At 34.8% G+C, this 27,780-nt stretch overlaps 1 protein-coding gene across 4 annotated transcripts in view; it reads left to right on the forward strand.

The window, feature by feature from the left end:
- Positions 1-2,934: 2,934 nt before the first annotated feature.
- Positions 2,935-27,780, forward strand: part of Sona (sol narae metalloprotease) — a 63,958-nt gene continuing 39,112 nt past the window's right edge. For 2 of the 4 annotated variants that reach the window (XM_076442099.1, XM_076442097.1), the window contains exons 1-2: positions 2,935-3,512; positions 5,576-5,950. The gene's annotated coding sequence lies outside the window, so the exon portion shown is untranslated. Of the gene's footprint in view, positions 3,513-3,532; positions 3,833-5,575; positions 5,951-27,780 lie in introns of those variants that run through there. The other 2 variants (XM_076442100.1, XM_076442098.1) reach the window with 2 other exon arrangements.

Raw genomic sequence — 27,780 nt, forward strand, 5'->3', positions numbered from 1 at the left:
GAGGTTACGATGATACAACAAAAGAATTACGATAGAAAACCTAACGTACTTATACACAACAGCAAACGGAGTATAGCCGGCGAGTCGAGTTACACGCTCGGCCACAATATATAGTGTAGGTTCACCGACTTAAAACAGAAATTAGGAGCGAACCGTGTCCCCTTTCTCTTGCCAAGCCAAGCGTGGTATAAAATACTTTCCCTCTCACGAGGCGAGCAGAGCAACGGAACGCCTGGGCCCGGTCGAAAGAGCGAGCAGGAAGGAAAAGGCAAGAGCAAGCAGCCGGGTTTATAGCTCGCGAACGGAAAACCGGAAAACGATTGCCTCTAATCGCAAGCCTCCGGTTCGTTTCCCTTCTATTTGCCCTCTTTGTCTCCTAGACTCCACGATACGCAAACGTCTTTTTGCTTTATCCGTGTGCTGGGCCCAACAGGATACATTTTCTACTCCAACGTCTGTGACGTACACCCGTCAGGATTCAACTGATGAATCGGTCCGCAAACAGTCACGCAGAGCGCACAGATTCTTCCGGCCCGTCTCTGCTGCTCTCTGCAATGTCATTCTCGCTTTCCTCTTCGAGAACAACCAGTGCCCCTGCCATTGCGACTGTCACGTTGCTTCCCGATATGTCAATAGAGAGGGAAACGAATCGAGTCGGTGCGACGCACAATGGTGTCCGGCCCCAACCGATCTATTAACAGTTGATTTGGTAAAAAATCAATCATCAAATGACCGCTTTCACATCTTTGATGTATTTCATTTTAATTATTCAATCAATTTTTTTTTTTATTCGAGCACGTATTGTTATCAAAATTATGAAGAGACTGCGGATCTTTATGCATTTATAAGAACAATGTAAGTAGGTGTAAACAGAATTGAAACAGTAATTGAAAACAGTGAAAACATTCGAAGAATTTAAGAATTCTGTCATATTGTTCTCAGCCTTTTATCCATATTGACGAAGAAAATAGATTTCTGTTTCACTTCGGTTTATTATAATTTAGGTAAAACATTTTTATTTTGCAAAAAGATCCGCTGTTTAATTATGAACAATCGAAATAAATTCAGTGTTGTGAATCTTATAAAACATTTTGTAACTTGTGCAATAATATCTAAATGTTTAGCAGTAACTATACAATATTATATTATCCCTTTGCACTCTCGGAGATATTTTAACTCGAAAATTAAACATATGGACCGTTTATTTCGGAAATAGTGCAAGTGCATTTAAAAAAAAAAATGGGATGTCAACGAGATTTGTGATTAATTTACCGTAAACTTTTTATTTATAACTAGTTAATATTTAATATCTTAAAAAATTCCAATGCTTTTACTATTTAAAATTGACATAGATAAATAATAGCAATATATAATACATAAATATATATAAAATTAACGTGCAAATAAAAATACTACCCTTATTTTATTTGTTATCATTGTTTATAAACAAAATTGGATTAATACAAAATATGTTTTAAGTGGTATATAATTTCTCTTAATTGAAATTAAATGATTTTTACAATTGATTAATTATGAAAATGATGTAAGTCCATTTACAACATTTAAAGAAATTTATATAATCAAATTACATATTGATAAATTAGTAGAAACATTGCCAAACTTGACATAATTATATATATTTTTGAATTGACTAATAACTTTAATTTTGTCGAAACAATAAGAAATGTAATTACACCACTTTCAAAATAAACGCTCCATTTATTCTGCGACCTAGAATAATTCCAATCTATAATAAGTAACAATTACAATAAAATCACAATAAAAATAATAAATATTACAATTACAATTACAATCACTATAAAAACTGGAAATCAAATTAAAATTGGAATCTGAATTGGAATTTGAATTGGAATAGAAGAGTTGAAATTGAAATTGACATTGAAGTTGCAATTGAAGATTTGAAATTGAAGTTGAAAAATTGAAATTGAAGAGTTGAAATTGTGCTTGAAAAATTGAAATTGAAGAGTTGTATTTTTGTTGAAAAGTTGAAGTTAAAATGGAAAAATTGACGTTGAAATGGCAATTGAAGAGTTGAAACTGAAGTTGAAAATTGAAACTGAAGAGTTGAAATTGAAATTGAAGTTGTAATTGCAGAATTGTAATTGATGTTGAAAAATTGAAATTGAAGTTGAGATTGAAGAGTTGCAATTGAAGTTGAAGTTGAAATTGATGTTGAAATTGAAGTTGCAATTGAAGAGATGAAATTGAAATTGAAATTGAAGTTGAAAAATTGAAATTGAAGTTGCAATTCAAGAGTTGTAATTGATATTGAAAAGTTGAAGTTGAAATGGAAAAATTGACGTTGAAATTGAAGTTGAAATTGAAAAATTGAAATTGAAGAGTGGAAATTGAAGTTGCAATTGATGAGTGGAAATTGATGTTGAAAAATTGACGTTGAAATGAAAGAGTTGAAATTCAAGTTCAAAATTGAAATTGAAGAGTTGAAATTGTTATTAAAAAATTGTAGTTGAAATTGAAAAATTGAACGTGAATAATCAAAGCAGTTATCAACGAGTGAAAATTGTTTCGATCGCTCATAACATTTGAATCAATAACAGAAATTTATTTCGTTCGCTCATAACAGTTATCAATAACAGAAATTTATTTCAATCGCTGATAGCATTTATCGATGCTCAAATTTCTCTTCACTTCTGCATAATAATTATTGATATCGTCACTAATTTCAACATCCTAAAACCTTTTCAATCAAGAAGAACGCCCAACATCGAAGAAACGCGAAGATGTCAGTGCAACTGTTCAGAAACTCGATCGGGCCGGCTCGTAGCGGCGATCGGTACCCTCTTTCGGTTTCGAGAAGGACAACCTCTCGTGGATCGGTGACTTTCCCGATTTTGAAACGAACGGATGGCCAGTAGCGTAGTGATCGACTCTGAGGCAACCTTCTGTCGGTGGCGGTGTGCACGGTACGTGTACGGCGGCCGTGCAACAATCACAATCGCCCAGTGTCGAGTGGTCCCCGTTCCCGGGTTCCGTTCCCCACCTTCTACTTTTGCTACCGCCGTCGACGGGTATCGTCGTCCGCAGTTAGACCGAGTCCGCTCGCGCATTCGCATTAATTTCGAATCCCCGGCGGTGCTCTCGGCCCGCTCCTCGACATTCCTAAAACTCCGTCTCTGCGCAAAGAACATCGGTTGTCTCGGTTCGCGATTAAACAACCGCGCGATCGACCAGTGTCCTGATCAGCGGCAGGGGGGTCGCGTGTTTCATCGTGAAGGGTGTTCGCGAGGGTGCCGAGAAAGAAATGCCCGCGAGTTCGAATCCACGTAGCGCGAAAACAACGTCCGGATCGTGAGGACCAAGTTTACTTCTCTTTTGTTCGTTCCGATTTGGTGCTCGGTCCCCGGATCCTTCTTTTTTTTTCGTTTCTTTTGAAACGAACGAAGGGAATAGAGAAAGGAGGCCGGCCATTCTGGTGTGCTGATACCCGTGCGGACAGACCCGTCGATTCAGGATAATACACCAGCTTGAGCGTAAGGATGTCTCTCTCAAAGCACTGTGCCCAAGATAGGATTAGTTCACTGCGGAACGACAGCGAAAGTGCGCGCGAGTCCTCCGGCGTGCGATGCACTTGTGCCAGATACCGAGTTGAACGGGGGAATGATGAAAAGCCACAGGAAAGAATGCGTTCGCCGTGTGTCTCGTTTCGTACTCACCTTTATAACACACCTTTCTGCCGCGATTTTACGGCGTGTTCGCCTTCGAGAACTGCCGTTGCCCCGCTGCTGCTGCTTTTCCCATACGTCGCCCCGATCGAAAGTCAATTCTCATATATGCCAGTCCGAGAGGATACGTAAGTAGTTTCACCGGCTACTTAACGCGAAACCTCGAACGGTGAACGCGTTCGGCTTCTACGACGCCGTTTTCTGCTCTCAGGAAGCGGCTCTTGCTAAACAGACGATGTTGTCACTTGTCCCGGCGCTTGTCTTCCAGTCGATCCGACTTTTCTTGATGCAGAAGCCTGTTCTCTAGTCTTCCGGTAGCGAGCGGCAGGCGTGATAGACTAGAGAGAGAACGTAGGATCTTTCGTGGCAGGTTGTTAAGTGGAAGCGGTGAAAATTTTGGGACCCTCAGACTCAAGTTAGAGATAGAAGTTGCCAGGAAATTGTCATAAACTGATTAATAGAAAAGAAAAGTAATGGATATTAAATGAAGTTATTTAAAATTGGGGGCCCTATGGTGTCCCAGGGCCTTGTGGTATCCCGGCCCTCTTTTTGGGGCCCTCAAACTCAAGTTACAGATAGAGGTTGCAGTAAAACTCTCATAAACTGATTAACAGAAAAGGAAAGTAACGGAAATTAAATAAATTTATTTAAAATTCGGGGCCTTACTGCATCCCGGGGCCCTATGGTATCCCGGCCCTGTTTTCGGGGCCGTCAAACTCAAGTTAGAGATAGAAGTTGCCAGGAAATTGTCATAAACTGATTAATAGAAAAGAAAAGTAATGGATATTAAATGAATTTATTTAAAATTCGGGGCCCCCTATGGTGTCCCAGGGCCTTATGGTATCCCGGCCCTCTTTTTGGGGCCCTCAAACTCAAGTTAGAGATAGAAGCTGCAGTAAAACTCTCATGAACTGGTTAACAGTAAAGAAAAATAATGGAAATTAAATAAATTTATTTAAAATTCGGGGGCTTACTGCATCCCGGGGCACTATGGCATCTCGGCCCTGTTTTCGTGGCCGTCAAATTCAAGTTAGAGATAGAAGTTGCCAGGAAATTCTCATAAACTGATTAACAGAAAAGAAAAGTAATGGAAATGAAATAAATTTATTTAAAATTCAGGGCCTTATCGCATCCCGGGGCCCCATGGAATCCCGGCCCTCTTTTGGGGGCCCCCAAACCCAAATTAGAGATAGAGGTTTCTAGGAAATTGTCATAAACTGATTAACAGAAAAGAAAAGTAGTGGAGATTAAATGAATTTATTTAAAATTCGGGGCCCTATGGTTTCCCGGGATTAGATATAGACAATTTGTTATTAACCTTGAGACGTTGATATATAAAACATCCGTTCAACTCGGGACCTCCAGGCAACATAATCGCAGAGACGCTTATTTTCTCTGGACTTCCCAGTACCTATCCTTACTATTGGTCACTATTAATTAAAAGTTCAACATGTCCGACTCTTTTGCATATTAATGCAATTCAAAATGATTCTTAATGATTCCCTATTAAAAGAAGTCTTTTGGAAGGAGTCTTTTGCATACCAACGCAATTCAAAATGATTGCGAATGATTCCCTATTAATAAAAGCCTTTTGAGAGGAGTCTGTTGCAAATTAATGCAACTCAAAATGATTAATAATGATTCCCTATTAATAAAAGTCTTTTGAGAGGAGTCTTTTGCAAATTAATGCAACTCAAAATGATTCTCAATGATTCCCTATCAATAAAAGTCTTTTGAGAGGAGTCTTTTGCAAATGAATGCAATTAAAAAATGATTCTGAATGATTCTCTACTAAGAGAACGTTCGTAAAAATCTTTGAAATACGTCTGCTCACTTCCACTAACATTACTGTTTTCCTGAATCACGTCTAGTCCCACGTTCCATCACGATCGTACGGAGAAGGAACCGCTAGTGTGTTGATAGTGTGCAGTGAACACGAAATTGGTGTGCACGGGAACTACACCGGAAGCAAGGTCTTTTAACGCGAACAAATTTGCCGAGTGGAGGGAAGATCATACGATTACATCGTGTAACTTCACCCTCGCTTCGTTGTTGAACACATATTCGTGGCCGTTGGTATTTTTTCCACGCGTCTTGCTCCCGCGCGTGTTTGTGCACCTTGCTCCGACCCTACTGTCGCCAACGTGATGATCTCGACGAATTCGACGGCCACGAGCATGGAAAAATGAAGACTTTGGAAGATCGTGCAGTCGATCGCAGCACCACACTCTTCGACCATAAATGACGTAAGTTTTCAACCATTACAGCACTTTTCGACGGCCATTTCTCACGATTTTATTATTATTTATTATTATTATTATATACGGACCGAGGTCCTTTTTACATTTTTAGCGCCATAATACAAGTAAGGAGGGGATACTGGGGTTAAAAGTAATATATATTAATTATACAGAGACTATAACAACTATAATTATTTAAATATAAATTATACAGACTGTATTCAAAATACAGTCGGTGTACAAAGTATTCGTACACATTAAAAAAAACGAATTACTTTCTCAAAATTGGACCCAAAAGCTTGAGTTTCTTTTCGGACGTTAGAAGGATTAGTTTACTAGCTAATGTGTAAATAATTTTCTTTTTAAAATTGTTATTGGTCGCAATTGTGAAGGAAATAGTAAAGGTTTTTTAAATTTTACTTTTTAAACGATTTTTTAAATTTCATCTGTACCTGTGTTATAAAAATTTAGAAGGCGCCTTTTGGTAGGTCTAAGCAAGTTATATACTTGTACAAAGTTTCATCGAAATCTATCAAGGATGTTACGAGATATAATTGATTGAAAATAGAAAAATTCAAAGATTTTTACATCTTACAATGTCCATAGCTTTGTTATCCCTCAACCAATTGCGATGAAACTTTGTACACATATAATAACTTACTCAGATTTACAAAACACATGTTTCAAATTTTTTGGAACGCAATAACGAAAATTCGAAAGATGTGTCTGGTCGACTGGTGTAAATTATACACGCTCTGAAAATTTCATTGAAATTGGTTAATTGGTTTACGAGTTATAAACGATCAAAAATGGTAAAACTTGCCACTTCATACTGCACTAAAAATTGCCAGTTTTGATCGATCATAATTCGTAAACCAATTAACCAATTTCGATGAAACTGTGTACACATATATAACTTACTTATATTTACAAAACACATGTTTCAAATTTTTTGGAATGCAATAACGAAAATTCGAAAGATGTGTCTGGTCGACTGGTGTAAATTATACACGCTCTGAAAATTTCATTGAAATTGGTTAATTGGTTTACGAGTTATAAACGATCAAAAATGGTAAAACTTGCCACTTTATAGTGCACTAAAAATTGCCAGTTTTGATCGATCATAATTCGTAAACCAATTAACCAATTTCAATGAAACTGTGTACACATATATAACTTACTTGGATTTACAAAACACATGTTTTAAATTTTCATTACTGTTTATTAAACATTTATTTTATTTATTTTTCATTTTGTCTTGCTTGTGGGCCCCAATATTTATTTATTCCATTTCGAAAATTCTATTGAAATAAATATGGCGGATGGTATTCAGTACATTGCACGTACAGGCATGTCAGAATATATGTTGACATATGAAAACAGCCATTTTCTTCAGTTTAATGTGCCAAACGAGGAAAAATAGACGATGTGCTATCTTCTTTTCCCGGAGTGTATACCTCTTCGCCATAATCTCTATCTTCCTTAACCGCACGTTTAGTTTTCGACAAATTAGAGCCGCACATACGTGTCAAGAACACGTTCCACGTTCCCAACAGCAATGGAAGTGTTTACCAAACACAGTCGTTCGAATCGAACACGTCCGAGTTCGAGTTTCGAAAATGCGAGTTGCACGCGTCGCGAGCATGAAGCTGTATGCGCGATTAAATCTATTTTTTTTTTTTTGTTCGCTAAATGAAGATTGTATTGCAAGCGGGAACTGTCGGTGTATGAAAATAGTTGAAAATCGTATTGAATTCTGTAGAATTTCATATTCTAGCAATTTTTGAAATTTATCAGATACCATAAATGCATAAAGATGCTGTTCTCAATTTTATAGGTCAATTTTAAGAAAGTGGGGGCAAATAAAAACCTACTATCAATAGCAGTAGATCTTCATATAGATCTGAAATAAATAAAAATCGTATCAAATTCTGTAAAATTTTATATTCTAGCAATTTTACAAATTTATTAGAAACCTTAAATGCATAAAGATGCAATTTTTAATTTTATAGGTCAATTTTAAGAAAGTGGGGACAAATAAAAAAATTACTATCAATAGCAGTAGCCTTCGTAGATCTGAAATAATTAAAAATCATATCAAATTCTGTAAAATTTTATATTCTAGCAATTTTTGAAATTTCTTAGAAACCATAAATGCATATAGATGCAATTTTTAATTTTATAGGTCAATTTTAAGAAAGTGGGGGCAAATAAAAACCTACTATCAATAGTAGTAGCCTTCATAGATCTGAAATAAATCAAAATCCTATCAAATTCTGTGGATTTTTATATCCTAGCAATTTTTGAAATTTCTTAGAAACCCTAAATGCATAAAGATGCAATTTTTAATTTTATAGGTCAATTTTAAGAAAGTGGGGGCAAATAAAAACCTACTATCAATAGCAGTAGCCTTCACAGATCTGAAATAATTAAAAATCGTATCAAATTCTGTAAAATTTTATATTCTAGCAATTTTTGAAATTTCTTAGAAACCATAAATGCATAAAGATCCAATTTTTAATTTTATAGGTCAATTTTAAGAAAGTGGGGGCAAATAAAAACCTACTATCAATTGTAGTAGCCTTCATAGATCTGAAATAAATCAAAATCCTATCAAGTTCTGTGGATTTTTATATCCTAGCAATTTTTGAAATTTCTTAGAAACCCTAAATGCATAAAGATGCAATTTTTAATTTTATAGGTCAATTTTAAGAAAGTGGGGGCAAATAAAAACCTACTATCAATAGCAGTAGCCTTCATAGATATCTGAAATAAATGAAAATCGTATCAGATTCTGTGGAATTTTATATTCTCGCATCTTCTGAAAATTTTTAAAGTCATAATGCATAAAGATTCGCAATCTACTTATAACTAGACTGCGAAATTTATGCATTTAGGACAAAAAGAAGTATTGAAACCAGTGGAGAGATTAAAACAATATTTTGAATAATGGTACAGCAATTTTTAGTGCCAAGGGTTAATATCATTGCTAATTTATCATGGAATAACAATATGTGTAAGCAAAAAAAGAACGATTGAAATTTCACCTACTGATAAAATTATAAGTTACAAACATGCTTTTAATTCCATGTATAGTCGCAGATAAATATAAGGCACAAAATGACAATTGATTAATGTCTTTGAAAATTATCATTATAATGTTTATAATTTTAGAATATAAAAATCAATTCAAATCAAAGGAAAACAATGCACGGCACAATAAGAATTATTTTTACAAGAAATAGAGTATGAAAAAGCGATATTGTTTACTAATTTAAATTATCATTTGCTTCATTGTATATCTATGTTCGTGTAGCGGTCTACGGTTGATCACATGCAAATTGTGTTCTCGGAACACGAGTTGCATTTACTCTCTGTGAAGAGCATAATGGTCGCGATTTGCTAACAGAGTATAATTATTTCGGTAAACGAGAATCGGAAACCCGCATGGCGTTCACACGTGTACAATGTTTTTACCGGCAGACACAAGGGTGACGCATCGCACGTGCTTATTTTTCCAATTTTTCCTTGTACAGTTAGGAGCAAAACCAATCACACACACTCTAAATCAATTTCTCTTCAAGATATCAATTTCTCTGTAAGGCTAAATGAATTTCGTGTAGTAAGCGAGGTCCAAAAAAAAAGATTTTAAAAATGAATTGGGTCGGAATTGTGAAAAACAATTGTAGCAATTGATTTTTACTATATTACTATTATCTTTACTATTTTTTTAGCTGGGCCAATAATGACAATTTCAAAGATGTGTTTGGTCAACTTGTATGAATTACATATATGCGCTCCGAAAATTTCATTGAAATTGGTTAATTGGTTTACGAGTTATAATCGATTAAAAGTGGTAAAACTTGCCACTTTATAGTACACTACAAATTACCACTTTTGATCGATGATAACTCGTAAACGAATTAACCAATTTCAATGAAATTTTCGGAGCATATATAATTTATACCAGCTGATCGAACACATCTTTGAATCAAAGTGTTAGGCTAGCAGACATCATGATGATGATGAACACGAGGCACCAGGTTTGGTCAACTGGCATAAATTATATACGCTCCGAAAAATTCATTGAAATTGGTTAATTGGTTTACGAGTTATAATCGATCAAAAATGGTAAAACTTGCCACTTTATAGTGCACTAAAAATTGCCACTTTTGATCGATTATAACTCGTAAACGAATTAACCAATTTCAATGAAATTTTCGGAGCGTATATAATTTATAAAAGTTGATCGAAGTGTTAGGCTAGCAGACATCATGATGATGAACACGAGGCACCAGGTTTGGTCAACTGGTATAAATTATATACGCTCCGAAAAATTCATTGAAATTGGTTAATTGGTTTACGAGTTATAATCGGTCAAAAATGGTAAAACTTGCCACTTTATAGTACACTATAAATTGCTACTTTTGATCGATTATAATTCGTAAACGAATTAACCAATTTCAATGAAATTTTCGGAGCGTATATAATTTATAAAAGTTGATCGAAGTGTTAGGCTAGCAGACATCATGATGATGAACACGAGGCAGCAGGACGGTTCGTAATAACGGCTATTCACCGGTACGTTCGTACGCACTCTTAATTACCGTTAAATGTCGACTTCGTGCATGAACTCCCGGGTCCATTGACAGTCGACCACTTTCATTTCTCTATTCTCTGACGGTCTTCGGTATGTTACACTTTCCTCGGCGGATCGACCGCGCGGAGGAGAAACAGCAGCGCAGCCCGGCGGATAGATTGGAACTCTCGTTTTCAATATCTCCGAGTGCCTCGTATGCACGCACCGTAACGGGCAAATCAGCTTCGATTGTATAATGCCACCGCTTATGGCTCCACGTGCTTTTGCATCTGTCCAGCCGAACAGTCACTTTAATTAATCGTCATATTTGGAAGAGCGTAACCTGAACGATCTCGAGAGCTCACTGCGGGAGCTTAGGCTTTTGATTTTACGAGACGGAGATCAGATTTCGAAAAGGCTGCGAGTGCCAAAACGAAAATTCCAAGGGAAATCCATATAAAACTTGTAAAAATGCAATTTATTTCAGGTAGGGTCTAATAACACATAAATATTAAGTGGGGTCTCTTACAAGAGAAGGACCCCCCCTGCCCAACTTCGATTTTGATAGTTTTTTGTGAGATTATGCTATATGGATCCCCAATTACGTATGCAAAATATTAGGTCTAGTTACTCAATAGTTTTGAAGATATAACCAATTAAAGTTTCATACTTTAGTAGCTTTACTATGCAGCTCAAGTTTTCGAAATTCAATTGTTCATATCTTTGAAACTATTGAGGAACTTCACCTAATATTTTGCACACATAATTAGGGATCCATGGACCATCATCTCACAAAAAATTATCAAAATCGAAGTCGGTCCTTCCCTTGTTAGACTCCGATAAATGAATTGTTTCAGGTAGGGTCTAATAACGCATAAATATTAAGTGGGGTCTCTTACAAGAGAAGGACCCCCCCTGCCCAACTTCGATTTTGATAGTTTTTTGTGAGATTATGCTATATGGATCCCTAATTATGTATGCAAAATATTAGGTCTAGTTACTCAATAGTTTTGAAGATATAACCAATTAAAGTTTCATACTTTAGTAGCTTTACTATGCAGCTCAAGTTTTCGAAGTTCAATTGTTCATATCTTTGAAACTATTGAGGAACTTCGCCACATATTTTGCACACATAATTAGGGATCCATGGACCATCATCTCACAAAAAATTATCAAAATCGAAGTCGGTCCTTCCCTTGTTAGACCCCGATAAATGAATTTCATAAATAGCCTCGTTTTTAATTTTAGGGTAAAGAATAACACAGGATAAAAAGTAAACAAACAGGTTCAATTTTGTTCGTGTAAAAATTCTTTTCAAGAATCTCTCTGAGACCCCACATTACTGCGAAGGTTACACAAAATAGAATTAGTATAATAGTTAATACAACTAGAAAACAATATATTGACTCTACTGGTTGCCTGCAAGGTCACCAATAGTTTTCCTCGAAAATGGAGTTCGTATGAAGGTTTATTAATTAGTTAATTAATAAAGTATAACTGCACGTTAGAAGTGTCTGCGTAATTTAGGCTAATAAAATAAATTCAGCAAAGAAACTTCTTGGTTTTCTCCTATAGAAGTAAGTTAAATTAAATATTGAACATGTGATTACAATAGCATATAATATCTTTGTGGTTTATGCAGTTTCCTTGTTTGATTTCCTGCATTCATTCGTCACCCGTGTATTTGAGATATCAAATATTTGAACAGCAGAGTAAATTCCACACAATTTCAAAATTATTAGACTATTGATGTTACTGTACATATAATTCCATAATTAATGGAGGCTTTGTCGCCGTAAAAGGATAACAATGTAAATAAAGAATGTGTTTCTAGACTTTGCGAGTGCTTCGACGAATTTTTACATTGTGTTGGCGAATGACGTAGTATTGTCCGAGACAAAAACATGCGAAAAATAAATATTTTGCACAAGAATACACGTGCAGAATCTTGCCAAAAATTTTCACCATATGCTGAAGATACATTCTATTATACCTAATTAATTAATTGCCATAAAATCTGTTCGTTCATCTGCTAGATGAAATCATGCATTAAAAGGATCTTAAAAAATTTGTAAACAATTTTTGGACAAATCACTTCCGAGATAAAAGCTGTTACTTAAGCAATTTTAAATGTTTTGTAATAAAAAAATTACTAATGAAAGAATATTTTTAAATCAAGTAGTTATTTAAGAAAAAGTTCCAAAAATTTCATTCCAAAGAGCACATTTGTTTCTTAGAATTTTAACCAAGCATCTACTAATTAATTTCGAAACTAGCCTAAGCTAATAAACAATGGTAAACAAGCTTACATAAATATCGAGTGCCCCCCATTCCAATATGAGACAGGACAACAATATAATGAATAATAATTCTAAATAATAATAAATATAACATAAATATATATAATATAAAATAATAATAATAAATATAAAATATCATGAATATATCATATATATAACATAAAATATTAATAATAATAATAAATATAAAATATGAATAATAATAATGAATATAAATATCATATAAGTATATATATAACACAAAATATTAAAAATAATAATAAAAAATATAATATATAATATAAGATATTAATAATAATAAATATAAAATAGAATTTAAAATAATAATAATAGTAATAAATATAAAATAATAATATAAAATATAAATAATAATAATAAATATAAAATATAATATAAAATAATAATATAAAATATTAATAATAATAATAAATATAAAATATAATATAAAATAATAATAATAATAAATATAAAATATTAATAATAATAATAAATATAAAATATAATATAAAATAATAATAATAATAAATATAAAATATTAATAATAATAATAAATATAAAATAATAATAATAAAAAATAATTTACTAATGAAGAAAAGTTACGTAATCGATTATGCAACGAATTATGAAGAGGAAGTTCCCATAAAATTTAAATTGCACCGTACTCGAAAGTTTCGTTCCGTTTCACTCGAAAAAATGAAGTCATTTACCTAGATTTCAATAGAAGTAAAATCCCAAATAACCGAATCTGATAAAAAATCAGATTCCCAGCCGATTTATGTTAACTGCCGAATATATTTTTCCTGCAACTTGATATAATTGGGTATTACGCTGCCCGAAGAATATTCCAAAGACCGACTTCCGCTTCTTTGCTCGAATGGCTGATTTAATTTCCTAGCGCTTTCACGTGTGGGCAAAGCTGTTGCTAATTGCGCGGAAATATTCACAGCCAGTTTCCTTCCGTCTGCGATTGCGTTTCCTTGATCGCAAACTACAGCACAGATTTATTGTACCGTTTCTTCGGTCGGTTTTTGATCCGTGCCAAAGTCCCGATCCGTTCACAGGGCGCTTTCACGCCCGGAGAAAACCAACCTTCCGATATAAAGTATTCACGATGAATAGTTCGTGTACATACTGGCGAAGTAGGTCGTGTTCGGAATCGTCTTCACGCGATTCGAGACACTACCGAAATTTATCAGTTGGGGGTCTCATCACCCTCTTCTTTCATCCAACCATAACTTCGCGAATTCAGACTTTCTTCGATTCAAATTTCCTCCTATCCTTATTTTTTTGTTCAATTTCGATTTTGTACAACGCAAATTTCCTCAAATTTCAATCTCCTTGAATTCTAATACTCCACAACTCTAATATTATTCAAATCCAAGGTTATTCAGTTTCAATTGTCCACAACTGCAACATTATTCAATTCCAATTGTCCTCAACTCCAATATTATTCAATTCCAATTTTCTGCAACTCAAATTTCCTCGAATTCCAATGTTCTTCAATTTCAATATTCTCCAATTCCAATTTTCTCTAGCACAAATTTCCTCGAATTTGAATATTATTCAATTCCAATTGTCCTCAACTCCAATATTATTCAATTCCAATTTACTACAAATCAAATATCTTTGAATTCCACAAGGTTCTTCAATTCCAATATTTTAGAATTATAATTTCCTCGAATTCTAATGTGTGTTCCTCAATTCCAATTATCCTCAAAACTCCAATATTATTCGATTCCAATTTTCTACAAATCAAATTTCCTCGATAATTTCGTAGCAGGAAATCGTTCAGCTCATTCACTCCGGCGAGGAAGTCTCGAATCACACGCACGGTTTTCACTCGACAAGATCAAACCGCGCACAAAGTAACTAAACTAGATTCACTTTCAACTAAGTCGGTTATATTTCTGTGGATTCTACTCCTCCGGTTTGGAAAGTAAAGTCATAATGTGGAATCGTGTTGTGTTTCGAGCCAGTAATTCATTTATATAACAGGCCAGTTTATTAAGTTACAACTGTGATTATGCCTGGTTCGGTAGATTACGATCGGCGCGGCGCGGCGTTCAGTTCGCCGCAGCTGAAAAAGAGAAACGCAAAAGCCACGGAAACGATTATTACAAGTGATATAAACGAACTTCGTGAACGGGTCACGGTTACAGGTACCGGCGATTACGTTCGACCGTTTGCTAAACAATCGTAGAACGCGAAACAACGGTGCGGTGTGGTGGTTCGACGATTGCAAACCGACGCGCGACGCGATGCTCGGACCAAGTCGCGTGGAACGATTCAATTTATAGTCCAGTCAACGAAAAGTTGTAGAGGGAAATGGAAGGAACACAATTTTTAACTTTGGGTCTTTGTTTGGACTAGTAAGGAGGTAAACATACTAAAAGTACCCTTCTTGGTTTTCCGCTTATATCTCGTAAACTATGCGTCCTAGCGATAAGATCATTCTATACGAAATTAAAGCTGACAAAATATGTCACAAGATTGATTCGATTCAGTTTTTCGCTATCTCGCATAGTTTCCGAGATATCCGCGCTCAAAGTTCACTAATTGTGCTGAAGGGTTAGCTAGACAAATAATAAAAATAGTGAACTTTGAGAGCGGATATCTCGGAAGCTATGCGAGATAGCGATGAGACCATTCCATACAAAATTAAAGCTGACAAAATGTGGCACAAGATTGATTCGATTCAGTTTTTCGCTATCTAGCATAGTTTCCGAGATATCCGCGCTCAAAGTTCACTAATTGTGCTGAAGGGTTAGCTAGACAAATAATAAAAATAGTGAACTTTGAGAGCGGATATCTCGGAAGCTATGCGAGATAGCGATGAGACCATTCCATACAAAATTAAGGCTGACAAAATGCGGCACGAGATTGATTCGATTCAGTTTTTCGCTATCTCGCATAGTTTCCGAGATATCCGCGCTCAAAGTTCACTAATTGTGCTGAAGGGTTAGCTAGACAAATAATAAAAATAGTGAACTTTGAGAGCGGATATCTCGGAAACTATGCGAGATAGCGATGAGACCATTCCATACAAAATTAAAGCTGACAAAATGTGGCACAAGATTGATTCGATTCAGTTTTTTGCTATCTCGCATAGTTTCCGAGATATCCGCGCTCAAAGTTCACTAATTGTGCTGAAGGGTTAGCTAGTCAAATAATAAAAATAGTGAACTTTGAGCGCGGATATCTCGGAAACTATGCGAGATAGCGATAGTACCGTTGTATACAAAATTAAAGCTGACAAAATATGTCACCAGATTGATTCGATTCAGTTTTTCGCTATCTCGCATAGTTTCCGAAATATCCACGCTCAAAGTTCACTAATTATGCAGAAGAGTTAGCTAGTCAAATAATAAAAATAGTGAACTTTGAGCGCAGATATCTCGGAAACTATGCGAGATAGCGAAAAACTGAATGCAATCAATCTCGTGGCAAATTTTGACAGCTTTAATTTCGTATAGAATGGTCTTATCGCTAGGACGCATAGTTTACGAGATATAAGCGAATAACCGAAAAAGGGGACTTTTAGTATGTTTACCTCCTTACTAGTCCAGACAAAGACCCAAAGTTAAAAATTGTGTTCCTTCCATTTCCCTCTACAACTTTTCGTTGACTGGACCATGACCGTTTGCTATACAATCGTGAAACGCGAAACAACGGTGCGGTGTGGTGGTTCGGCGATTGCAAACCGACGCGACGCTCGGAGCAAGTCGCGTAGAACGATTCGATGAGCCCGGTTTCCGCAGAGAAATTTCAGATCGGTAATCCCAGAGAACCGAGACCCTGGACATGTCAGTCACTTCGAGACAGTGACGATATCCAGGTGACAGTCGACGTAGCTGGGAATTGAAAATGATCAACAACTCCCAATGGCAAGCATACTTGGATCAGCTGTGCGCCTCGATCGCATGCTCGATGATTGCAAAAGTCAATCGGCGATTGCTTGAACATCGAAAGTTCTTCCGCGCGAGCTATAATCCTGACGACTCTCGCTTTAATCAACGCCGATGAAGAGTCGCGCTGTGACAGAGTATTTGAAAAGTCACGGGCGACGACGGCGAGTTATTTATTACTTTCATTTTTAAAATTGATTAATCAGAAAATGGCTACGCGATGAATATACATATTTTAGTTTTATTCATTTTCAAGTCAATGAATTGGCACTTACTTTTAAATAAGTATGTCATGTATATTTTTGCAATACATAAAATTTTGAATTTCCCATCAATTAATTTACATTTGTGATTTGATTTTTTTTATAAAGAAAAAACTTACTTAATTCCTTGCCCTACGATTTATTTTACGGTATCAGTGATTAGAGCTTTTTTGTAGATCGTAATTTCCCCAAAAAGGAGACAATTAGTATTGAATAATATTAGAGTTAAGGACAGTTGACTTTTGAGGGCAATAGCGGCCCAGATCGATCTTTCATCTAGCGTCTTTGCCTACTGAAAAACCCGATTTCCGTATTATCGCGAAATGAGAACGCGAATCCCGCACCTGTATAATGAATGTCTATTTTCTTGTTTCTCATTCTTCAGTAAGCCCCTCTTCAATTCCCATCAGTTATTAACTCCGTGAAGTAATATTTTACACTTCTAAATAGCGAATGTTCTCTCTAAAACCCGTATAAATGCCTCGGATCCGCACAAAGTTCAAATGAATTCAATCTTGTTAGTTTCAAAGCTCGCTAGGTTAAAATATGATGCGTGTGAAAAAATCTGGAAACTTTTACATGCCACCGAATATATTTCGGAACGCACACGTATACGTACACGTGTGTGTATACTTTTCTTTACAAAAAAAGAACGGGACGTTATTTTATTATGCAAAACGGCCGGTTCGCCGCTGAACTGACATCAGCTAAACAAGTCCTTGTTCGCTGGATTCCGTGAAAAAAATCACACAGAATCACATATTCTACGGTTTTTTTTCTCGGCATAGTTGACGCAAACATGATGACGAGGCGAAGAGAGCGTTAATGGCGAATATTCGATTAAAATTGTACCCATGTCGGAAATGAAACGTAACGTAACGGTTCTCCGACGACGCGCCGCGCCGCACAGCGGGACCTTTCGTCCAAATCGGAGACGAAATCAAAGAACTTTCGATAGAAATGAGGTAGAGCGATGAAATTTTGTTTAAATTATAGCTGAAACTTTGCGGAATATGGGAAAATTAGGGAGATTATGGTGCGAACGTTTTTTAACCTCGAGAAAATTTGTTAAACTTGCACTATTTCGAGAAAATCGTGGTTTTTCGATATTGTGCAAGTTTAACGAATTTTCTCAACGGTAAAAAACGTTCGTACCATAATCTCCCTATTTTTCCCATATTCTGTGAAGTTTCAGCTTTAATTTAAAAGAAAATTCATCGCTCTACCTCATTTCTATCGAAAGTTCTTTGATGTTCAAAGAAAATTTTTTCCGCGCGTGGTATTGGAAATACCACAATTTTCTAGAAGTTGTGCAAGTTTAACGAATTTTCTCATGGTTAAAAAACGTTCGTACCATAATCTCCCTATTTTTCCCATATTCTGTAAAGTTTCAGCTTTAATTTAAAAAAAAAGTTAATCGCTCTACCTCATTTCTATCGAAAGTTCTTTGATTTTGAACCTCGCCGGACGGTTTAGAAGACTCACAGTATCTCCACCGCTGCGCCGCGCAGCGCGCCGTGCGATTGATGCTAGGTGGAAAAGTTTACTTTCAATCGCGTAGCATTTAACTCTCCTGGCGAGCTCTCACGTGGAACTTCACGTGAACCGGCTGCTAGCCGGGGTCTGAACAATCGCGCTCTGCAAACGAAGGGCTCGCAATGAAAACGGTGCAAAGAACAGCTGAAAAATATCATACACTGCGTATTTTATGCATTTATGACAAAAATGGACACACGCAATTTAAAACAGTGAAATGTTCTCAACGTTTCGATCCAAATGTGGACCATTTTAAAAGAGGGAAATTGAAGAGAGAATTTTCAAGAGAGAATAGAAATTGACTTTTCCTCTTAATGGTTCCCAATATAAGTTCAGAATGATATAACAGTGTTCCGAAGTTCTTCCTACGTTTTCGTTCTTATTTATTTGTATTTTACCGACGCATTTTATTCACGAACACATCAAGGCCCAAATTAATTATGATACTGCCTGTCTGCATCGTTAGCAAGAACCGGAAACCGAATAGAAAGTTCTTTCCTACTTTGGTAATATTAATAGAGATCAGATTCCTGGTACTATTTTATATTTCTACTCGACCTTGTCATAATTAACATCAAATCTACTGTGATTAACGTGTCTTCCTACCGTTTGGTAAAGCTAGTCTCGCATTGCTTGTGAAATGTTGGGAAAACGATATTGCATACACCTGAATGTCTCAACGCTAAAAACACTATTGAAACATCACAATGTTATACACTTCCGGATTTTTTAAAAATCGAGTTTGCAACCAAAAATTCTGAAATAATTCACCGTTGTGCGTGCTATCAGGCAGAATGTTCAGGAATTTTTTCGTAATTTTTTGTTCAGCGGAACAGTAGAAATAAACCATAGTGTAACCCAGATAGCAAGGTCGGGGGTCCTATCACAATGTTATACTTCCGGATTTTTTAAAAATCGAGTTTGCAACCAAAAATTCTGAAATAATTCACTGTTGTGCGTGCTATCAGGCAGAATGTTCATGAATTTTTTCGTAATGTTTTGTTCAGCAGAACAGTAGAAATAAAGCATAGTGTAACCCAGATAGCAAGGTCGGGGGTCCTATCACAATGTTATACTTCCGGATTTTTTAAAAATCGAGTTTGCAACCAAAAATTCTGAAATAATTCACTGTTGTGCGTGCTATCAGGTAGAATTACAGGAAGCTGGTTCAAGGATTATAAGTCGTCGAGCCAGCACCGGGGGGGGGGCGCGAATCTGGCGGAACGTAAAACGCGAGAAAAGAGAAAAATTGATTCAGGGTGCGCCCACCATTGTGCTGCCGGCACTGAGTTCTCGCATTCGATTACGAGAGACGAGCGGCCACTCGAGAAGCCAGCGAGCAACCCAGCGAATGGCAGCAGTAGGCAATACCGTGGAATGGAATGGAACAGAACGGAATGGCAGGAGTGTTACAAAATATCAGCTTTCACCGTATCAGCGTGCTACACTGTACACAGCCGGAGTCGGTGGAACAGTGCGCGCGACATGTTTCTCCTTCGTCCTCGTCGTCGGCTGTCATCGGTATCGTCATCACCGCCTCTGAAACTATCATTGCTCATCCGTTCCGCGTTTCGTGCACACCCATAGATTTTTCATGGATTCTCCGCGATCATCCTCTTTCGTTCTAGCAGACGATGGCAAACGATTTTCCACGATCATCCTCTTTGTTTCTAACAGGTGATGGCAAACGATTTTCCACGATCATCCTCTTTCTTTCTAGCAGATGATGAGGAAAGATTTTGGGCGATGATCCTCTTTCCTTCTAGCAGAAATTTGACATTTCAATTGAAAAATTGCAGTTGCAGTTGAACAATTGAAGTTGAAATTGAAAAATTGACGTTGAAATTGAAGTTAAAATGGCAAAATTGACGCTGAAATTGAAAAATTGCAGTTGAAGTTGAATAATTGAAGTTGAAATTGAAAAATTGACGTTGAAATTGAAGTTAAAATTTAAAAATTGAAGTTGAAATTGAAATATTGACGTTGAAATTGAAGTTGGTTTGAAAAATTGACGTTGGAATAGAAAAATTAACGTTTAAATTGAAAAATTAACGTTGATATTGAAGTTAAAATGGAAAAATTAAAGTTAAAATGGCAAAATTGACGTTTCAATTGAAAAATTGCAGTTGAAGTAGAACAATTGAAGTTGAAATTGAAAAATTGACGTTGAAATTGAAGTTAAAATTTAAAAATTGAAGTTGAAATTGAAATATTGACGTTGAAATTGAAGTTGGTTTGAAAAATTGACGTTGGAATAGAAAAATTAACGTTTAAATTGAAAAATTAACGTTGATATTGAAGTTAAAATGGAAAAATTAAAGTCGAAATTGAAATGTTGAAGTTAGGGATTGATGTTGAAACATTGAAATTGAAGAAGAAGGAGAAGAACGCATGTGGAAATGATATAAAAAGTGTAATAAAAATAACAATTGCAATTAGGATCACTGCAAAAATAATAAAACTTGAAGTAGAAATGGAAAAATGATTGGGGACAATTTTTGTTGAAGTTGAAGTTGGAATTGAAGCAAAAACACTAACTCGAACCAATAATACCAATGCTAGTACTGCTAGATTATAGGTGTACAAAAACCACACTGTTTAAGATCTTGAATATGTCTTCTTAGGACCTAAGACTTTCAGACTTGAAAAATACATAAATTGGACGTCTGTCAGACATCGTGTGCTACGTAGAACAACAACCACCCAACTACTTTCCCGATGTGCACGTCAATGAAAGATACGCTGCCGTAGTTGAATGATCTAACCAGGCGTATTACTTAGTTCTCACGATGACGGAACAATTATTATTTGCCCGGTGCGTACACCGCCGCTTCCAATCTGAAAAACCATGCTTTCAAATACGATGTAGACTAACCAGGCTGCAATTAAGTAGATGTAATAAGCCGAGTATCCCCCCCCCCCCCCCGGAAGTGATTTGTAACCAGCGCAGAATTAAGCAATGCGCCGGCGTAGAAAATCATTGCTCGCGCCGATTCGGTTCACCGATGAGCGTCGTCGAGCCAGCCGGGGGTTCGTGTCAAATTTCAAAAGCAATTTCCGCTCGGGTAAATGAAATTTTTTGTTCCCTGGCAATGATCGACTACACTCGCCACCAGGCTACGCTCTCTCGGGCAAGTACTTTGCAAAGCGTGAACACGTCAAGGTTTTGTCGAAGCAGCAACGTCGAACGCGCTCGGCAAGTGACTCAGAATCGGAATCGAACCGGCTCGCTAGTTTTCATAGCTCGATACGAAAATGGGAATACTTTATGTAACAATGACAACAACCACCCCGTTCCCGTCCCGCGCAGATTACACACAGTTTCTATCGCAATTAACCGAAGAAATCGAAATATTGCATTCCCCGTAGAATGGAGAGGGGGCTTATGTAACTGGCGCAACTATAGTAAATAAATCACTCGAACGGAGGAACGAGCTAATGAACGAAACCGTGCTCTCATTACTCACTGCAATTTTCTGCAGCTCTCTAGTCGAGCGAAAAAACCATAAAAATCATCGTTTTTTCCATTTATTTCCGTAAATAATGGTAATTTGGAAAAATACTTCAAATAAAAGTTGTAGGTCTCACCGAAATACACATTTTATGTCATATTGATTTTTGTCGTAAAGACAATAGTTTTTGAGAAAAACAATATTAAATCTTATTTTCATAACGGAAATCATGAAAATACCACAAAATCATAGTTTTTGCCATTTATTTCCGTAAATAATGGCAATTTGGAAAAATACTTCAAATAAAAGTTGTAGGTCTCATCGAAATACACATTTCATGTCTTATTGATTTTTGTCATAAAGACAGTGGTTTTTGAGAAAAACAATATTAAATTTTATTTTCATAACGGAAATCATGAAAATACCACAAAATCATAGATTTTGCCATTTATTTCCGTAAATAATGGCAATTTGGAAAAATACTTCAAATGAAAGTTGTAGGTCTCGCCGAAATACACATTTTATGTCATATTGATTTTTGTCATAAAGACAGTGGTTTTTGAGAAAAACGATATTAAATGTTCAAAACTTCAAATGAATAATAATTTATCATTTTTCTCGGAAAGTATTATCTTTATGATAAAAATCAAAAGAACATAAAATGTGTATTTTGATGAGGTCTATAACTTTTATTTGAAGTATTTTTCAAAATTCCCATTATTTGCGGAGGTAAATAAAAAAATGTTTGACAGAGTTAATTTGACCGCCGAGTTATTTTGGGTCATAACAGCCAAAATAATAGGTTTACGTAAAAAATGTATATAACCTTATTTGTAGAGCTTTTTCTGAGTTTCTTTTTTTGTTTGAAACTTTTTTCTCTAAAATCAATATTTTCGAAAATATTTAGTAAGAACGGGCCTCACTCACGAATTTTTATTTCAAAATTTACGAACGCATTGTGAATAAATAATATTTAAAATGTTATGTTGGGGAGAGAAAAAAAATACAAAATGTTGTAGATGATACTGAGAAAGAAACCGGCATTTGTTATGTTTGTTTACGTTGGTCAAAACGTATCGTTCGTGCTAAATCGTCGTTTTCGGAAGAAGAGAAATTTTGAATATAGATTTCTCTAAATTAGAGAGGAGGCAGTCTTGAATGACAGTGAAACGTAAATACTAACTAGTCTATAAATAGAAAGACGCTACGGGGACTGTCCTGAAACTTCCTGTTTGCGAATTGTATTGGGAATCAACTAATTAAAATCAGGGACCCCCTAACTGTTATATTTCATTGTTAGGCTACGAACTTTCTGAATGTTTTTCGTTAGTAAGTTATAGAAGTTACTTCAAATGACGTCAGGAATCAGTCGTTTCAAGGAAGTACAACATTTTTGGGACACCCTGTATTTTCGTATCGGCATAACAGCAACGCAAGCTCGCAAGACTGACTTTCAAATGTAGACCAAGCACTTTAGTTTCTTAGAAACGTTATGTTAAACAGTTTGTCCCGGCGCATGCAGACCTTGCCGAGAAATGGAGGCCAATTAGCAGAATGTAAATCATTCCTATGCAACAAACACCGCGTGTTTCGATGCATTTATGTAATCTCTTGCGTTTGTTTCTATAAATAATCGGACGCAATTAGTTTTTGCGGACATCAATGAAATTTTTCTCGAGAGAAACCGTTCAATTACAGAACCGGACACAATTCGAACTGATTTGAATATTTATTATATATTAACCCTCCGCATGCTGTGTCAATGTGCAGAATGTTATTCCGGAGTAAGACAACGCTTTTTATTTCGATGTAAGAAAATCGCTACGCCCGCTTCTTCTTTTAAAGTTGTTTGTGTGAAGATCATAAAGATTAGCAGTCTAATTAATCATTAATATTGAAAAACATTGTATTATTACGACAAAAGAACAGTCAGTGAAATAATAATATGAATATTGGCTTCTACAGGTTTTGCAAATCAATTTCAACCTTTTGCGAATCAAATTCACAAGCTTTAATAAATGAGATATTTTTAAGTAAGTTTTTGTTAAAAATTCAAATCAAATGGAAATTAATTGCAGCCATTTTCTGATCATAATAAATTTTAAAAATGATCTTAGGTTTCCCTCGCAGTAATGGCACTGTTAACGTGTGTCAAAATAAATATTGTAATTTAATATTAAATATTATAATTTCATATTAATATTAAATATTATAATTTCATATTAATATTAAATATTATAATTTAATATTAATATTAAATATTATAATTTAATATTAATATTAAATATTATAATATAATTTAATATTAAATATTATAACTTCATATTAAATATTATAATTTAATATTAAATATTATAAATTAATATTAAATATTCTTTTAACCTATAAATTAAATATTCTTTTATTTTTTATTTATTTATTAAATTTATTTATTATTTATTATTTTATTTAATTAAATTTCTTTTAATCTAAATTAATATTCTTTTAATCTAAATTAAATATTCTTTTAATCTAAATTAATATTCTTTTAATCTAAATTAAATATTCTTTTAATTATTCTTTTAATATTTTAATACAAATGAAAAATAATTCAATAATAATAACTTGAATAAATGGAAAATGAAAAAGAGTGAAAGATAAATAGCCAACGAAATAATGAATGAAAATGTTCATTTACAGTTTGACATATGTGAACGAATTATCAATATTTGCTTGATCATTTGAAGAGTTTCGAAAGTGAAACACATACATCGAAACCGTTTCGTAACACAACTAAATAACGTTTAAATAAATGTAAAGAGAATGCCGCGTTCATATAAATATTATAATGATGCTATTCCCATTCACAGATGTTTGTATATCGTTATATCTAAAGATACCCGAAACTCGAAGTACTGTTAAATGACATTTCGTGTTTTCTTCATTCATCCGTTAGCTCGGAATGAGCTGGGAATACACTGCGAAGGTAAAAGTCTTGACTTTTGTGAAACAGTTATTTCTACTGTGCAACTTGGCCACGATTAAGGATAATAGTTACTGTTATAATGACAGTCAAGCTGCAACTTGCGCTTACAACCAACACTTACTGTGTTCTTACTTTTCTAATCACTATCCTTGACCGGAGGATTCGTATTTACATTCCACGGTCCCAATTATCACATTCAGCAAAACGATTCTGTTAACAATTTTGGTAAATTGCAAAGTCCATAAGTGTGCTTGCAAAACAAAATTAACACTGACTTTCTTTCGCGTCTAACTAGTTCCAATCGTTTTATTTTTCTCAGCTGATAATAGGAGAGAAAGAAAGTATTAAGAAATAGTTCATACTAAATGCTCGTTAGTAGACTGTGAATTTTTATGCGAAATAAAAATTGTCTCCAATCATTTTTCCATTTCTACTTCAAGTTTTATTATTTTTGTAGTGATTTTAATTGCAATTGTTATTTTTATTACACTTTTTATATAATTTCCACTAGCGTTCTTCTCCTTCTTCTTCAATTTCAATTTTTCAACATCAATCTCAACTTCAATATTTCAATTTCGACTTCAACTTCAATTTTTCAATTACAGCTTCGACTTCAACTTCAATTTTTCAATTACAGCTTCGACTTCAACTTTAACATTTCAATTTCAACGACAATTTTTCAATTTATAAATTGGTTTTTTTCAATTTCAACTTCAATTTCAACCCATCGATTGCAACTTCAATATTTTAATTCCAACTCGTCGTTTGCAACTTCAATTTTTCAATTGCAACTACGATTTCAATGTCAACTTCACTGTCAATTTCAACTTCAATTTCGACGAGAATTTTTCCATTTGATCTTGAATTTTTCAATTTCAACTTGAATTTCAAAGTCAATGTTGCCATTTTAACCTCAATTTTTCAATTTCAACTTGAATTTCAAAGTCAATGTTGCCATTTTAACCTAAATTTTTCAATTTCAATGTGAACTTTTCAATTTTAACTTCAATCGTTCAACTTCAATTTCAACTTCAACCTCAATTTCTCAATTTTAACTTCAATTTCGACGAGAATTTTTCCATTTCATCTTGACATGTAACAATTAAGATTAACATGCAAAAGAAATCCTAAAATACAGAATCCTGAGGCAGTAGAGTTATAAATTAACTCTAATGCAATAGAGATCGTCACAGATCATCACGAAAGAGACAAATTATGGTATGTTTATTTTATTAGCTTACTTTTTTATTTATAATAAAATATTGACTGAATATAATGTTAGTACTATTTTATTCGCAATACCTATGTAAAATATTTGTTCTTCTTTACAAAGGAAAGCATTCTTTTATGTGTTAAAGATTAATACCAACACTAAACATTATTGTCCACAACAAATAAAAAAGGGTTGAAAAACTATATTTGAACAATTCATTTTCCAATACGAAACATCAACGAATAGTTAGTAGAAATTATTGTTTAACAAATGCTAAAAATATTTAATTATCTCCAGGGGTAAGAAGTACTATTTTTTTTCAAATATTTTTCGTGACAATTGCGATGTCTCTGATAGTTGAAAAGTTATAACAAAGCGACAGCAAGTTTTTCGATACGGACCTGTGCGGCCATTGGTGCTGCGTGAAATGAAACGAAATGAAGGACGTGTTCCGACGCCGAATTGTGTCGAGGATCCAAGATCGGTATCTGACGAGCTGGTTAAGGTGAACCAAAACGTGAGCTCTCGCTACGTTATGCATGGACTATGAAAATCAGCCGGACGATGCGACGCGCGACGTGCGCGACGGCCAATGATAAATTTAAAAACCGCGTGACGCACTTCCGTGAACCGGTCAAAGGCTCTTGCCCTTTTCTCGTCGCCGGTGACGGAATTTCTATAACGGAGCCAGCTGCCGAATCTTCGTACGAAATTCAATTTATACAACCTGTCCCACGAACTCTGAACAAGGAAATCTCTTCGTTGTCTCAAACAGTACGCAGAAATCTTTCGAATAAAAATTATAGTCGAGGCTAGATTGACGGTTTTCAAGGTTTCTATTCAAGTATTTACGTTCCAATCCATTTTGCATACTTCCGAACCTACTTCTTTGAAATAATCGTTGATCTTGTTATTGGTTCTAAGAAAAATAGTTGATTGAAATAGCTTCAGGGACGGTAGAGTTTTAATGGAATGTTTGCAACTCTGGGTCAAACTGGGCCCGAGGAACGCCATCGACGGTTAATGGGATAGGGTTTGATGCATTTTTAATAAAACTGAGTTGGTATAATTTAAAATAATAACTTCTGAAGAATTTAAAAATATTATATATTATTTTCATCATCATTTTCACAATCATGTTAAGATAGAAAGTTTATTCCCTTTTCACTGTAGCTTATTGCTATTAAAAAATAAAAAGGTGTAATTTAAAAGAGTAATAACATCAGATTACATTTATGGACCTTTGAAATTGAAGTTGAAACATTGTAGTTGAAATTGAAAACATGAAATTGATGTTGATAAATTAAAGTTGGAATTGAAAAATTGAAGTTGAAATGGTAATATTGAAATTGAAGATGAAATTGAAGAATGAAGTTGATATGGAAAAATGGAGAGAGAGAGAGAGAGAGAGAGAAGTTGAAATGGAAAAATTCAAGTTGAAGTTGAAATTGAAAAATTGAAATTGAAGAGGCCAAATTGAAGTTGTAATTGAAAAATTGAAATTGATGTTGAAATTGAAAAATTGACATTGAAATTAAAAAACTGAAGTTGACATTGAAAAATTGAAGTTGAAGTCGAAATTGAAAAATTGAAATTGAAGAGTTGAAATTAATGTTGAAGGAT

Source organism: Lasioglossum baleicum, chromosome 17 (genome assembly GCF_051020765.1).
Source record: "Lasioglossum baleicum chromosome 17, iyLasBale1, whole genome shotgun sequence".
NCBI lineage: Eukaryota > Metazoa > Arthropoda > Insecta > Hymenoptera > Halictidae > Lasioglossum > Lasioglossum baleicum.